At 48.2% G+C, this 16,989-nt stretch overlaps 1 protein-coding gene across 1 annotated transcript in view; it reads right to left on the bottom strand.

Annotated features, from left to right (window-relative positions):
- Nucleotides 1-16,989, bottom strand: part of MYH15 (myosin heavy chain 15) — a 69,844-nt gene that overhangs the window by 50,708 nt on the left and 2,147 nt on the right. Inside the window, exons 4-5 of the mRNA XM_056327465.1 lie at nucleotides 9,167-9,220; nucleotides 6,657-6,759 (exon numbers count right to left, since the gene is read on the bottom strand). The gene's annotated coding sequence lies outside the window, so the exon portion shown is untranslated. The remainder of the gene's footprint in view (nucleotides 1-6,656; nucleotides 6,760-9,166; nucleotides 9,221-16,989) is intronic.

Genomic DNA, 16,989 nt, shown 5'->3' with positions numbered 1-16,989 from the left:
CTCCCTATTTTCTTCAGAAAAAAGATCACCCAGCAGCTGTGTTTTAGCAAAAGCTGGCCTTCAGACTACTCCTAATAAAACGTGCATTGTAATAACCTGGCACTCCAGAAAAGCAAGATCAATGAGATAGGACACTAGTTCAAGATAAAGATGCTTGAAGAAAGCGTCATTCTGAGTCAGGGTCCTCTGGACTTTCTCGCTCCCTACAGCTGCCTGACAGGAGGTGGTAGGCGGGGGGGTGTGTGGGGTGTCAGTCTCTTCTCTCAAATAAACAAGCGACAGGACGAGGAACCAGCCTCAAGTGGCACCAGTAGGAAAAACTCTTCCCCAAAAGGGCTGCCAAGCGCTGGCACAGGCTGCGCAGGGCCGTGGCTGTCACCGTCCCTGCAGGTCTCCAGCAGCCGGGCAGCCGTGGCGCGCAGGGGCAGGGCCCAGGGGTGGGCTTGGCACTGCTGGGTTCACGGTGGGACTCGGTGACCTTAGGGGTCTTTTCCAACCCAAAGAGTTCTATGATTCTATAAGCAACCAGAAAGACTGTCCCTCCATGGGATGCCTCTGAAGAGATTGAGAACCTGCTATTCACTTCAGGGCTTTTTTTTTTGTCATTGGTCCTCACTGCTGTTGCAGTCTCCATTTAAAGAACAAATGGGAAAGAGCCAAAACGATCCAGTGGGATGCTCTTTCAAGTGAGAAAGGTCTCAAAGGAGAAAGGTCATCCACATGGGAATATTTTAGGCAGAAGGAAAACGTGGACATCATACCCAGCAGCAAATCCAGCCCCATTCTGTACAAGTAGATGTATTTTCTCTTCTGAAGAATTATGGTTTAGTCCTTCAAGCCGTTGATGCCCCAAAGAGAAAATGGAGAGGGAGAGAAGCTTAGTTTTAAAAATAGTTGCGCTGTGCTATATCTCTAAAAGATGAGAAAATTGGCACTAAACAGTACATTTAAAGTGTTTGTGACAGCTAGATTCGCATTATTAGAACTGGAGGCTTTCAGGTTTCTGCAAGCCTTTGTGCTCCCCCTGCTGCAGTGCGGATGCAGTGGATACAGCGCCTGCAACCTGCCAGAGGTACCTGCAGCTTCTGCTCACCCTCCTTTCAGGATCATCATTTTCAATAGTTTCCTGCAATTAATTCTTTGCTGATAGCTACTGCGTGGTGAGATAGTCTAAAGGAAGTTTAAATTTCTCTATGGCAGGCATCTGCTCTCATGCAAACACGCCTGGGGAAATAATTTCTGAGCCACAAAAAATGTTTTAAGTGCCTTTTAAGCCACTGAAATCCATGATCTATTGCTACCAGTATGCAGACCCCTGAAAGAGAATACCTCTTCCCGCCTTGAACAGCTTGAAATCAGCAGTGACTGCGAAGCATTAAGGCAGGAAACCGCAAGAGAAGAGCAGCCCGCCCCAGAGCCTGGTGGCACCCAGCAGCACCCGGCCCTCGGCCAGGCTGCAGCGAGCCCGGGCCTCTCGCCTCTCATGCCGTGCCAAGCGCCACGCTCCAGGCTGCGTTGGCATGCTGCCCTCCTAACCCGGGCTAGGATAATAAACATTTCAGAGCTGTCATTGCTGCCTCTCCCCTGCTGACATTCCGTCATTACGGTATCTTAAGAACGTTTAAATAGGTCAGGGTTTTAATGGGAGAGCTTGGCTTCTGGGAGCGAGACTGACAGTGCTTTGAGAGCAGATTAACAGCACTGATAAATCAATCTCGGCCTGACTCACAGCCCTAAGGAAAATAAGAAGGTGAAAACACCCAAAAATGAGCCTAATGAAATAAATAGTCTCAGCTCTTTGGCTCCAGAGATGAACCATGGAAGGGTGGGAAGGTTTTTGTCATGGGCCTTCTCACTCTTCTTTCCCCAAGAGCTGACATTCCCCCATCCCCTCTGCGAGGGGTTTTCCGTCCCCAATAATCTGGAGCATCCCACCCTGCCCATCAGGCCAGGCAGCACATAACGGCGTGTGTCAGAATTGCCATGCACCCCTCTCCCAGCGTGCGCACGGCCGCCCGAGTTGCCACTAGCGAGTTGGGTCCCCGTCACTCCCCGAAACCGCTCTGCATTATCCAGAACCACCGGGGGAAGGCAGGGAGGTAAAAGCCCTGATAATTCATCTAAGTCCTTCAGGTTAATCTTTTCAGTATTCATTAACTAAGCATTTATTTGTGCAGCACGCTGCTAGAATTATTGTCGCCCCTTCACCAATTCCGAAGCTAATAGAGGTATTTCAGCCTTGAGCAATGCAGGGGGAGGGGGGAAAGAAATCCATAAATGCCTCTCTAGGGTTTCTATTGCACAACCTGGCTTCAAAGACAGGGTACCTCACTACCCTGCTCCAGCTGGGACTATCATGCTCAAGCAGCCTGAAAAACACATTTCCATGTCAGTGGGCAGCGATACCCGAAAACACTCCCAGGCCTTCAGAGACCAGCGTTCTGGCTCCGGGTGCCAAGGTCCTGCAAGACAACTTGCCTTTGCCTCTCTTGCGTCTCGGCTCCCAGGCTCGGAGCCTGCCTTTCAGGTTGGGGAGCGTGGGTACGGTCCTTGCTGATCGCCTGGGTTTGCTGCTGTGGAGGTTTCTTTTCCAGCGGCGATGGGGAGAGAAAGGGGAATATTCACGCCTTTATCAACACAAGCAGCTTTTCAATGTTTTGCTTCTGTAACTCTCCGAGCTGTAACCCAACTTGCCATCCAGGATTGTTTGCTGTCTCGTGTTTACCTTACGCCAACTGAAAACTATACTAAAAAATGCAGCAGCAGTTTAATTGGCGAAACGATCGCCACAGGGGGATGCTTTACTAACATTGCAAGTGCCAACAGAACAAACCCAATGCAACCGGCACGACGCTAACCAGCAAGGCAGCGCTGTGGGAAGCACACTCGGTGGGTTTTCCAGCATTTACATTCTCTAAGCAGAGACAAGAAACTTCCTTTCCAAGCACAGCTATGCCGAGCTGGTCACCTCCGCCAGGAAACTCAGTCAGCAAAGCTCCTTGCAAAAATACAGCCAGTTTTTACAGAAAATCTATTTCCAGAGGTATTACTTGCTGCCATGAGCTCAAAAAAGCACAAGCCCGTGCTTCTTACGTGGTCTAGCAACTTGATGCTTCTTGTCAGTCGAATTTAAACACCTCTGAAAATGGACACGACATCCTTCTCTCCAGCAGCAGCGTTCTGAAGTGACTGGCTGGTGTGCGCACATATAGATGTGTAAACACACACATCTATATTTATATGTCTGCGTGTATAACTAAACCTATACACGCACACCTAGAGAGAGTTATAAATGTGAAAGCACGCTTCCTTTCTAACCTCTCCCCTCCCAGCTATGGTGTGCCAAGCTCACAGCTCAATACTAGGTCAAACGACCTTTCCCTGGGAAAGCAGCCGAAGTGGTGCTGCACATCGCCGCCGTACCGCAGCCGAGCTCCCCTGCCGCCGCGCTCCCCGCTTCCGCTGCGCCAGGCTCCGGCTCCCGGGCTCAGCGCCCGCCCAGCACCGAGCCTGGCACCACAGCTGAAATTCTGCTGCCAGCAAAGCCCCCGGCGCTGTAGGCTCAGCCTCTTTTCTGCACGAAACAAAACGGGATGAACACATCATGCCTAACCTCGGGTTAGTATCTGCAGGGGGCAGCGGGTGAGGTGGGATGAGGCTGGGCTGCAGCATGCGGGGCTGCTGCGGGCTCCCACTGCCTGGCGCTGGCGGGGGGAGGCAAAGGCAGAGGTGCCAGGGGCTACAGGAGAGAGGGTCGGGGATGCTACAGTGAGAAAAGGCCATGCCAGACTACCCAGAGAAACCCACCGAGCCCGTTGGAGAAAGGCTGTGCTGCATGTCTAGCCCAAAACCCACCGAGAGCACACTGCCGAGATCGGCCGGGCATTGCCTTTGCAGGGGACGACTGCCTTTGCCATGACAGCGAGCTGCAGCTCAGACTTCCAGTGAAGTTAGAGGCATAACTCCCTTTAGAGTCATACCAGCTCCCCAGCTGCTGTAACAGAATTGATTTTTTTTTTTTTTTTTTTGTAATTGAAATACATATTTTGTCTTTACAGGAAAAAAAAAGATAGGGAGAAAAAAAATATTAGATTATATACCTGAGGCTTATTGCACAAAGCCAAAGTACCTGCCATACACACACTTCAGTCTTACACAGCGATCTAGAAAACAAAAGGGGAAGGAAAAAACATCCTGTGTCTGGTATGACGATGCGAAGCTAGGTTGCTATAAGAACGCCGAGTGAGAATGGGAGACGTGCTCTGCCTCAGCGGGGACCTCTGAAGCTTCACTTTAAATATCAGTCGCTCAGCGGCGTCAAACCGCCAAACAACTCATTTGACAGGACCACCAGCCCAGCCGAGTAACTTGTTAAATTTTCATCAAGACTCACTCAACAGGAAACCTCAGGGTTTGATCTATCCAAGCTTGAACCACAGAAACTTCGCACCAGCAGCTCCATTCACACCTGTTGGCCAAAAGAGCAGTTCAGAATCGCCTTGCTGGGAGGGCTGTTCGTGCCCTGCCTGGGGGTGCGGGTGGTCCTTCATCTCACCCCTCCAGGTGCTGCTCTGCCTGCGCCTCGCCTCTGCTAGAGGGGAGAACGGGAGCCTAACAACTCCTGCAGGGCACAGGGCAACCAAATAACGTTTTTCTTTATAGAGCTACAGCAAGATGTATATAATTAGGGTTTTTTTTAATCATCACTGATGGTTTTCAAAGAATCCAAATTTACAGCAAAATGCTAGCTTCAGATTTTAACACAGAACTTTGACAAAAACATGGGCTGTTTTGGTGTATGAAAATACGCTATGGAAAAAAAAAAAAAGAGAAGCATTTTCTAGAGTTGGATTACTCTTCTTGCCTATCAAGATTTACTGATCCTGGTGGAAATGCTGATCCTTCTTGCTGTACTGCAGTTGACGAACAGGGATTTTCCAAAGCAGAAAAACGTCCCCTCCCATCCTCACCCAAATGTGCACAGAACCGCAGAGAAGGAATTGCAGGGCTTAAGTGCAGAGGATTTCCATTGCATGGCCGGCATGGTCTGGATGCCTGCATTCATCCATTACTGGCACACATCCGTACTTCAAGATCTGCAATGTACCCATCCTCAGGGAAAGAAAAAAAATCACTGTGATACAGAAATCATGACACCTTTCTAGGAAAGGGAAGCTGATGGAGACAGAGGTAGGGGCTACATCTGTATAAAGAATGAGGCATTAAGTACCCACTGCTTTCTCTGCGTGGAGTTACAAAGCTGATTACCTCCAAAGACAAGGGACTAAGCAGGCTGATCATGATCACGCTGCTGGACCATGAAAATCCGCCGGGCATTCGGGCTGTAAGATCTGACAGTCCCTTCGGAGCAAGTCCCACCTCCTCCCCATGGTGAGATGGGCATCTTACCAGATGGGTCATCTCTTCCATGCTTCCTCAGTTTAAAAAGTAGGAAGTATATTCAGAATAAACGGGTCGGGCAGGAACAACTTGCTATTAGTATACACCAGTTTATTCTAAATTAAGGAGGAGGGGTGCAGGTTTTAGATACCGAAGGTATGAGGAGCAATAGCACCAAGAGGCGCCATCGTTCAAAACAGAATAAGTAGACACATTCAAAGATAATAGCGATGCCTATTACACTTCAAGTTACGTCTCAGGGAAATCTAGCTCACTCTTCACTGGGCACACAGACTTGACTTTTAGCTACTTGCAGCAATGAGGGAACTGTCCTGAATACACCTGAGCCACTTATGGTTCTCTACTGCCACACGGAGCATCTGTGCCTTGGCGTGAAAAATGCATGCAGACTGGAGTGTGAGACCAGTCAGTAGAATTTATTTCAATGACAGAAAGAATCAGAAAGCAGACATATAGATCCATTCCCCAGAAATAAGAAGCCAAATGCCGCTTAAGACTGAGTCCAACGGTGGGCGCCAATTCTATCCCCTGCATCTAGTCCAGTGGGATGCAGGCAGGTCTTTCTGATTTGATCACAGCGTACACATAAAGTTCAAAGAAAAAACCCACCCAAACACTCCCTTCGCCAGAAAGGACATGATCCTTCTGACTACAGCTTCAAGATGTGTTTTAATGAGCATTAAAAAACCCAAGTATGAATGAGTGCTTTTGTACAGCTTATGGAAAGAAGGTTCTGGCTAACTGAAACAAAATCTTCCACTGTCTTCCTGTTCCCCATATCACAGCCTGTTTGTCAGCAGCAACAACGCGTGACAAGTCACACGGGGCTCTGCTGAGCCCTCTGACAGGGAACGGCTGATGAAGTGGTAAGATGGAAAAAAGGGCCATCCGCATCCCTGCACAAAGCCAGGCTCTGGGAGTCAGCAACGCCCACCTCGGTCCACCCATCCCCATGAAGCGTCTCCCACCGCTGTCACCAGACCCCGCAGTGAGAGGTATGAGCAAAGGAGAGCTGGTTGTGCACAGGCTCCTTCTTGGGGCAGGGCTGGGGTCTGTCCCACCGCCCTGCTCGGCGGCGACGGGCTGAGCGAGCGCACGCGGGCACGATATCTGCTGATATCGATCCGTCACATCGTGCCCAAAGAGCCGGCCAGGCCACAGGCAGCCAGCCATGCCTCAACAGAGTCGTATCGCCTCACTGTCCTTAGCATCCCCCCCTTTCTCCCTGCCCTCACCTGAGGATGAGATCATCTGGGACCTGCGGTCTCCCTCCGCGCCATTCTCTTCTTAGACCCGGCCCGTGGCAGGAGAGCGCCAGGAGAGCTTGTGGCTCTGCGCCTACAAAACAAAGATGGGCAAGAAAGAATAATTAGCAGATATCATCTCCATCTCACTCCTCCTTTATTCACCACTGCCTTCAAAGACATCCCCTTCCTCCCCGAAAACAAACCCCTCGCTGAAGCAGCAGGACAGACACAGCGCCCTGGGTGTGTTTACAACTTGACAAAACATATTAAGCACCAGCATCTAATTTATCATTCTCAGGATTCAGCACTTATGTCTACCAGAATTTCTTTCGAGATCTGACACACCAAAAGAGGAACCCAGCAGAGAGTATGCTGAGAGGCTATCCTCCTAGCCATAAAGGATTAGGACACTTAAATAAAAGCTGAAAATTCTGCATGAACTGATGATAGGAACAGATCGTTAGTATTAAAATGCAAATACACAGAGGATATTCCATCCTCCTACACCAACAGTGTTCTGATCAGCCAGTTCAAGTAAATCCAGCCCAGTATTTATGTATTGAACCTGAAGAGAAACACACACTAAGGGCAGAATTACAGTTTGGATTATGACAATGATGCTGCCATTAGCCTCCAACCAAGCATCACTGATCCAGGAAATTAAAAGATTAGATAAAAAGAAATCCAACTACGTTGAAATAAGAAACATATAGTTAAGGAGTTCAAATAGCCTTAATGTTTCTGTATGGTGAGGACAGATGGTGACTAAGGCATCCGAGTGTTTGTATTCCTACAAGCTTTTTAAAAGCTGATTCCACCTTCCTGTGTTCATTGAATGAGTAATCACTAGCATTCATTCATTTTATCAGGCTTTTCTATTTATTTATTTATTATTATTTCCCTTTTCTCCCCTTCAGGAAGCTCCCGTTTCAGAACGACCCTGGGAAGAGGAGCACTAGCTGGGGCTCCCGGGAAGAGCACAGTGCCAAACAGCGGAGTGCTGTTTTAAGGGCAGAGCTACTGCAAGAAGCATAAGGCAACCAGCGGTCACCAGTCCTCTAAAGAGGCTTGTGCTTATTCTGCATGACCAGAGCCTCACAAAGCAGCCCCTTCCGCTCCCAGGTTAGGCTGTTAGAAGAATTGGGTTAGGGCTTTTTATATATATATTTATTTTTTTTTAAATGAAGAACATATCAAAAAACAGCACAAAAAAATCCTACTTCGAGTCCTGCCAGCACTGAACTTCTGGTGTTGGCTGTGGCTGCCCCTCATTCCCACCAGCAGGCAAGGTTTCAGTGGTACAGGGGACATTTCAAGCAGCAACACGCAAGCTGCTCAACCATTAAGCCATTTAACCTTTAAAGACTAAAACTAAGTGACACAGTTAATCCACCAGTGAAAGTCTGTGTCTGCCCTGTCCCCCCCTAAGAGAGGTGTTTCAGCCGCTGCAGAAGACTGATAATAGCTTGCACTATCTCTGGTATCAGAGTAGACCTATTCAAGAATTTTTAGCCTGGCTGTATTCTATATGTAACGTTAAATACAGCCATTGCTAGTAACTTGTCTTAATTATTTGCTGATTTCTTCATTTACACGCAGGCAGATTTAAATTATTTTTAATTATATGGAAAGTTGCAAGCATCTGGGTTTTTTTTCCCATTAAGATCATTCAGGAGTCAGTAAAATCCGCAAGCACTTAATTCTTTAAATGACAGTTTTTAATTCATTTGAACTCAGGCTAATTAAAAGATTTGCAGATTGCAACAGTCTAGTCTGTTTTCAAAAGGCAAGCCTTTACATCCACAGCAAATACGCTCTATTTCCCATTCCGGATTAAAGATTCAGCCCCTACTTCAAGTGCAAAAACCTCTTCAGCCTCCAGAGGGAATTAGGGCTGGCAGGAGGCAGCGGCAGTGCTCCCCAGCCTCGGGCGCCACGCTACAAACCGTCTCGCCACAGTTCGCAAGCCCGCTGCTCCTGCTTGCAGGAAATCTGGGCACTGGAGGCAGGAACAAGAGCTTCAGCCGGAGCCTTTGGTGGTAACAGCCCGAGCTCAAGCCCCCTTGCCTACCAACGTGGCACCCCCACGGGAGATCCGTTATTGCGTACATAAGTGCCCGTTATATACAGCCGCTTATCCACCCAGGCTCTGCCCCAGGGCGTGCCTAGGTGCAGCAAAGCACCTTTGCAGCCAGTGCACACTCCACCGAGCTGCTTACTCCCTCCATGCTCATCGGAGGAGGTCTCCTCTGCCCCGACGGGAGGCTTTGGGCAGCCCCCCACTGCAGGCAGGCGTGCACAGGATTGATGTGCAGGTGAGCTCCCAGAGCCAGATTTAGTGCCAGTTGCTTCCTCACTACATTTTAAGGCAGAATCACTCTGCAGCCGGGCACCCAGACAACGGACAAAGCCTTTTCTTCACCTCCACAGCCAGGGCTCGGCAGCCAGCAGGACAAGCCCGCAGGGATTTCAGGAAGAGCCCGTACATACCCGCTTACCTGTTCGTGCAGCGCTGTGTGAAGGGGGAAACCATCGCCCAGCTCTGATGGCCCCTGCAACAAACCAAGGGAACTGTGTTGGCCGGGTACCTGTAGAAACACCGGCTTTAACCGATAACTTCCAAAAGGAAAGATCAAAGATTTTACTTATTTTGTAACCAACGAAACCACAGCTGTGGTTACGCTGCAGATCTCACCCCACCCACAGGTACTTTAGCCCTCACTGATGGATCCCAACGATGTTTGATAAAGGGAAAGCTGCTCCGGTGGTGGAGCGACAGGTCAGGAGCTGGCTAGAAGCTGAACGCTGAAGCCAATGCGGGCAGAAATTGTTTTTTTCTTATTCTGTGCCCCAGAGGGTGGGCCAGCTAGCACCACCAGGACATGCAAGCCAGCATCACGACATGCCCTTTCCACCCTAGCGAAGCAACCTGCCAGGGACGTGGCAGAGCCCCCATCACTGGGGGGGGTTGGGTTCCCATCGGATAACGTGCCAGATAGTCTCATCTAGGCTCCCTTTCCCAGAAGAAGTTGGATCAGATGATCTTTCAAGGTCCCTTCCAACCTGGGCTGTTCTAGGATCACTAGGGACATGGAGACGAGGAAGCCAAGGTCCCTTTTGCGTAGGGCAAAACAAGGGCTTAAGGAGGGCAAAGGACCCCATCCCACAGCACATGCACTTTGCTGCTCTCAGTACGTGCTGCTTTAAACGCATGAAAGTCACCAAGTCCTTGACTGGCATCGACAAAGTTGGGGTTTCAGCATGACACCTTCACACAGCTGCTGGCAATGAGCTGCCTTCATATACAAATATAGTTAATGTATACAGCGATTGTTGGCTTGATTTCCCCATTTAGAGCGCATAGCCATAGTAACCAGCCCCTGCCACTGTCTGCCTTCTCTTCTGAAGTCAATTTATGCATGGCTCTGTGAAGAGGAGTTTACATTTCTCCCAGTTAGAAGAGTAGGTGTGGGAGACCTGGCTCCGTGGTTCTGTGACATGCTGCAGAAATGACATGGAGTGACCTTGGCTATTGTTCTGTAAGTGGTTTTCCAGCATGTCACATGCAGCTGTTACCCACTTATCGACCTACTTGAGTCTATATAAACCAGCCAATATTCTCTTTGCTAAACAGCGGTATTAAAAATGCAACATCAGCGTGCAGTAATATCTGCAAACAAATTTCCCAGTCAAGGTATTAATAGTCTTAAGGTGCTGGAAAACCATTTTTGCTGAGTTTGTGGGGTTTCTCAGCAAAATAGGTTTGTGGCTAGCATTCACATTAGCATTTTTCCTGCCTAAAGGCAGGAAATCAGATCTTGAATCTGAGGACGTTTAGCTTTTAATGTTCTAAAGATACAAGCATGCCAGAGCCTCTAACACAAGATAACAAAATCCAGTTTCACTTGCCTAGCTCAGCCTTTGTAAGTGTTGCTAACCGAGTGCTGCACTCAGGTCCCAGATCTGATCCAAGCTTTATCCCCTTCTAAATGGGTAAAAATAAACACATCCTTTCTTACCCTTTATGGAGACAAAAACCCCAGAGAAAGAAGTACATATGTACCGTAAAGAACCGAGCCAAGCAGCAAAGATTACCCCAAAAGGACACGCCGCAAATGCTACTTTAGTTGTGGGGCTCTTTATAGTAAATAGTGGTGTTTATATATAAAATTAATGATTCAGATGGTGTCTTAGACTGCAGACCTGTTCCTGGAAGAAGGAAAAAATCCCACCTCCTTCCCCAGAAAGCGCTGAAGATTTTAGAGAGACTTTTGCAAAGAGGAATAATAAGGAGAGACTAAGAAAAAGCTCAAAGCTATTGTGCTATTTGTAGTTGTTACGCAATTGCTTGTGTAATACACAAAACGCCTTACTGAATGGAGCTGGCCACGTACATGAACTGTGGAAAGCTACTTTAGACAGCAGTGAAACAGGTTTTGACCTAAATTGCCGAGTTTAACTTTACCTTGGGCTAAGCACAAGTACAGAAGCCAGCAGAGCCCAGCTGGCATCTGTAACCCACTGAATCCCGCAGCTCACCCCCGAGTTGTGAGGCACCACTGTAACTACCCAACAAAAAATGACCGGTTTGTGTCAGTGGATGAACGGTCTTTGTTTAATATTTCAGTCCGGCAGAGTTCTCATCCGAGCACACGTCCTTGTTGGACTTGCCTGGGACTGACAGTGTTTAATGAGCCTGGGAGAAATCCAGGAAAACGTTATCACTGAACAACAGACAGAGACTAATGCCAGGCTTCAGCTACTCGATTTAAAAATTTTATCACACTTCAACACTGCAATGAATGGAAAATACTTCCCAAAGATTAGCACCACTCCTCCTATCTCTCCTCTAATCACTTTCTACCTTAAGTTCTGGGAAACAGAAGAGTTTTGGGGAGGTGACAGTGGAGGGGACACTGCGGTTTCTGTTGTGCCAGCCATCCCACGCCGCTTTGCCCGTGGGGCAAAAACCGCTCCCATGGCCCGACCGTGCATGGCTGGTGTGACAGCTTAAATCGCACACGCGGCGCTAACACCGCACATGCCATGGGAGCCTTCTCATGGAATGTAAACACCGACTTTTCAAACACTTACCCTCCAACCTGAGACTTACTGATATAAACCATCAGTTTGCCCTCAACAGGACATTAGGGAAAGACGGAGGAGACTTAAAGTGCCACCCCCCATCAAACAGAGAAGCCACCTCCTGGAGAGCTGTACCTCAGGACTTGCACTCACCCGGGCTTGGCCAGGGGGCTTTTCACCCTCCAGCAACAGTTGTCTGCATCCTCCTTGTGCACAGACTTGGTAGGATAATAAACTGGCTCTGCAGTGTAGGTCTAGCTGCCATCCCTTCTTCTCACCAGCTTATGAATAAACATAAACAGTATCATCAGGCCTCGAGTAGTTAGATTTATCATAAACAAGGCTCGGGACTAGGAGGGAAAGGGGGAAGGAAAAAAAGTGTCATTTGAGTACTCCGGGCTTCAGAAATAGAACTCAAATTGGAGGCTGCGCGACCTCGCTTCAGCACCTGCGTGCGTAAGCGCTCCGCTTCCAGCGATGCGATTAGATGCTATTTTTCCCCTGGGGGCTCTGCCTCCTTCTGCATAAGAGACAGGCCTGCGTGGGGAGGAAGGCAGTCAGGCGGCGAAGGAGACGCTGCTGTCTGCATGTCCCCTTCCACTCTCCTGCAGAAGCTGCCTGCTGTATGAGTCAGAAGTGGGAAAAGTTGATTTTAAGATTCAAGTAACCGCTTGCTGCATTAGTATGTCGGGAGGCTTCAGGCTTCACCACAAAGTACCTGCATGATGGCAAGCCAGAGGTTTACACCAAGTTTTAGACAGACAGCCGCCGTATCTGGCTTTGTTTTCTGTGCAGCTAGGTTGAAACCCCCCGGTTTGCGTGGAAGCGCGTGGAAGTCCTGTGTGCCAGGGCTGCAGCCTAAGCCACCAAGAGCCGTTCTTTGGAGCTACAGAAAGTCTATCTGTGCATGCTTGTATGAAGCATCATGGACTAAGAAATGGAGGCTTTCAAATTTTCACGTAAGGAGTCCCAAATTAGCAGTTTACACCAATTTTTGGCATCTGGATTCTCTGTCAGCAACATGAAGGTAATCATTATGTAGGTTCCGTAACGGCGAGTACCATACAGGAATGAATGGGAAAGGCTATACGTTAGATATTTTATCTCTACCTGTTCAATTACACACAGGCAAAGGCTCTTCACACATACACAAGTGTTCGAGCACAGTCTCAGCAGCAGCGTGTGATGGAGCAGTTGAAGCTGCAGCTGTGTTCTGCTCACGCCAGGAGAGGCAGGAGCAGCCTCTGGCACCGCATGGAGTCCGGGAGCCTGCAAACCTCGCCAGGGGAGCGCAGTCACCTTGGAGGGTCGCACGCATCAAGCCAGCCCAAAGATCGCATGCCCTGAGCACACCACGCCTCAAAATACACAGCACTTCAGCCACGGACCTTAAACAGGTGAAGGAGTGACAACAGCCTCACGTGCAGAGAGGATGCTGCTCCCCAGCACACTAACAGCCCCCCACACGCCCGACAAAAATGACTTCTGCTCTTGCAGAACACAAGCAAGGCATAAAGGCATTGCCTTAGTCTTTGCAGAACACAAGCAAGGCAACAGCACAAAACCGTGAAGCAAACCGTTAAACCGACACCAAAAGAACACAATAGCTCTCCAAGATTTCCTGCTGCCTTAGAAAGCCACAATAAAGTTGTATTGATTCATCTCATCCTGAATATAAGAAAATTAAAAGGCTTCTTTTAAAACCAGATTCACTTCCAATTGCTCAATACACGATAAAAATAAACCAAAGACATTTTTCTAAGCTTTATCCTTAAAAGATAAAAAGAGAAACAATTAAGGCACTTGATACAACACACAAGCAAGCAGAAATGGCTTCTGACTGTGGCCCCTACCCTCCAACCAAGATTAAACAAAATATATTGCAACTGAGCAGCACTGGATTTCTTCCCCGGGGCTTATCAGAAGCCTCTGGATTTTTAAATTACAATAGCCTTGTATTTCCTTCAAAGGTTACAGGACATTCTGGCTGTACTGTAAAACACAACTGAAATGCAACACTGGAGTATCAATATAAGCAAATAATACAGCCAGACAGGTCGTTCTGAAGTACCACTGAGCCAAAACAACAGCTGCTTACTTACAAAATTAGTTTTTAATAACTTAATACAGTGCAAAATCCTAAAACATATCGTTAGCTCAGTTACTCTGAAGAAAAATGTAACTAATACATCATTTGCTCTCTCACGTAAAGGCTTAGCTATGTATGGGTAAACCAAGGGCTACCCATCCTGCTGTGTGGGAGATCCCAGCAGCAGGAGGGGGATCTTCTCGTTATCTCTGTTTGTTCTCCACGCAGAGATAACCTTTTCAAAGATGTACTTTGGCCCAAAGGAACAGGATCCCACAGAATTTAATCAGCGCGTATTAACTGACAACCCACAGGCTGGACTTGGAACCGACTCTGTATCACGAGCCAACCACATCTAAAGAAAATTGCAGTCGATTATTATACTACGGTAGCTGAGCCAAGGAAATCTGGGACTTTTCCACGCCTATCAATGCCTTTAGGATCTTGTGACACAGTCTCCTTTCCCTGCACTCTGCCCCCATTCTTTATTCCCAAAGCACGACCAGTGCTGGGCGTAACTCACAGAAAAACCCCAACGCAAGGGCAGCGGCTCTCCCCCTAGGTTCCCACGCTGCAAGGAGAAATACGTAAGCACCTTCACCGCATTTCTCAAGCACTGAAGAGTTTTGATCCAGAGCTTTAGAGGGGAAAGACACTTTAAAGCCCTGCAAGCAAGCAGTGCTTCCGAAGCCCATGTAAGCCACGAGAGCCTCAGTGCCCGCTGCCGAGTAACGCTGCCCTTGGGTTCGTTGCTGGTTTCCTTAAGGGCCCCAGCGGCTTCCGTCACACGCAGCACACAGTACGCTGTCTTCAGGCCTGGGATTGCGTACTGGCTCAAGAGATACTTCAGATCATTCCCAAATATGCTTCAAGGTGCTTTCTACCTTCACGCCTGCCCCCATATGCTACATAAAGTCTTTCCTCAGGTTGTACAAAGGCTCAGCTGTTAGCCTAACAGCTTTGGATTCAGCTTCACAAGCGTAACGCTACGTGTGTTCGCTACAACGAGGTTGAACACTTCCCAATTGCCATTAATTGCTTCCCAATTGCTTGCTTGCCTAGACCGTGGCCAGTTTTGTCCCTGCAGTCCCGTTTCCCAGGTTAGGTCACAGTGGCACAGCAAGGAGGTCACAGCGGTCACAGCCGGCACAGCTGGCATGGCAAGGAGGTCACAGCGGCACGGCAAGGCTACACCTCCGTGGTAGGCAGACCCCATTCCTTCCCTCCCAGCCCGGTGCCTTACCCCAACACTGTCTGTCCCATTTGCTTCCCCAGTCAACGCTGACAATATGTAAGGCTAAAGGAGAAAACTGCTGCCCCAATAGTGTTGTTACTAGTTTTGTTTTGCCTTTTTAGTGGTTTCTCCACAAACCTCCCATTTAGAAGGGAAGATACGGGCAGAGGGAAGAATGCAGCGCGCAGTGATGCTCTTACACATTCTCCTGAAATTATAGTGGGGCAAATGCCACAGAAGTTTTAACAGAAATATACCAGTAGACTTGTGTATTTCCAAAGACACCCTTAGTAAAAAAAAATATAAAAATAAATGAATAGTTATGAGCAAAGTGGCTACAATGTTTCCAACACAGAACCCAACAACAGGTCAGGAAGACAGGCTGTAAACACATCGATGGCAGCAACATAGCGCATAAGGGCTCCCGTGACTCCCCAGCTCCCATTTTCAGACAAAAGCTGATGGTCATAAAAACCCCAAAACCTCAACCAACCAAAGCAAACACAACCCAGAACAACCCCCACCTTCCAGGCTCCAACTTGCTTTTACAGTTCGGTCAGAAAGCCAGGCAGGCGCAAGGGGAGGCAGGGAGAGCTTCCAATCCCGTACACAAGACACTACTGCCAAGCACCAAACGCGCTGGCTGCTCTTACTAATTCCCCTTTACAGGTAAGACCCAGATGTTCCAGCTGACCACAGCTCCTCACCCAGGACCACCAGTTAACTCCCGGTCAAACAGGACCAGGACAGAAGGGGCACAAGCTCGTTCCTTGGCAAGGGTTTGACATCCTGCAACTGTTTGCACCTGCCAGCCTGAGGTTCTCAGAGAGGCTGGACATAAACATGAGGATCATGCTACCTTGTTATTTCTGTTCCAAAAGGGACATCCTAATTTTCCCAGCAGTGAGCAGAACCACCCAGACTGCTGTTCCAGCAGCGGGGAAGCATCTTGCCCTGCTTGCCAGGCACGGTCCGGGACTACCAGGATATTTACATCAACAGCTACACAGTTTTCAGTGCGGCATAATTCAGCCTAACTAGTTATACCTCACTTCCATGTACTGCTAGAAAAGAAGCCAATGTAGATCGGACTAGGGTAGAGGGAGATGAACGTGTCACTGGGGATATAAAGCTAGCAGGCTGCAGGCTGTTCCCAGTCTGATCACGCTGCAGAAGGGAAGCTGGTGAGAAGGAGTTGGAAAGGAAGCCTGTTCCAGACAGCGAACAAATCCGAAGATTTCAAAAGTAACCAGATGGGAATGCATGGAGGAGTTTTTATGTATAAAAGCCAACTTTGCAAGGTTGAAAGTGTTTTTTGTGAGTAAGTACTTGCCTAAAAATACTTGATCTTTGGCTGCCAACAATAAACTCTAAGAAAAGGGAGCAGAGAACCTCTTCTTACATCTTCACAAGAACACTTACAGCAAACCTATAAAGCTGAGTATCACAGTTTCAGCTGAGTTTATCCCTTTTTTGACCTGCACTTATTCCAGAAGAGTGCACTGCTAGACAACTCTTAGAGAACTAGACACATACCTATGAATCAAGAAAATTGTCAGCATAAACAAGCCATAAATCCTAACCAGCAGTTAACACTTTCGCCACTGCTGAAGCTGTAGTGTAAGTGGTTTTCAGACTTCTTTACCCTGAATTTTACCATCACCACTAAATAAATCCTACTACTCACAATCAGTACGAAATAATTCCTGAAATACCTCCCAAAGACCGTATCAGCTGACCATTATATCGCTGGTGTTACACAGGGCTTACTTACCAGCACTTACATTTAGGATCACTTCCTACAGCAAGGCCATGCTTTCCGTTCGTACAGCTCTGCAGTCCCACCGTTTGCGCAGGATATTAACTTCATCCTGAAGTTAAGAAAATTCCAGCCCAACTTTCACAAGCCTGGG

The sequence above is a fragment of the Falco biarmicus genome, chromosome 2 (assembly GCF_023638135.1).
Source record: "Falco biarmicus isolate bFalBia1 chromosome 2, bFalBia1.pri, whole genome shotgun sequence".
NCBI classification, from domain to species: Eukaryota; Metazoa; Chordata; class Aves; order Falconiformes; family Falconidae; genus Falco; species Falco biarmicus.
The sequence above is the reverse complement of the archived record's forward strand: the minus strand, read 5'-3'. Positions and strand labels throughout refer to the sequence as shown.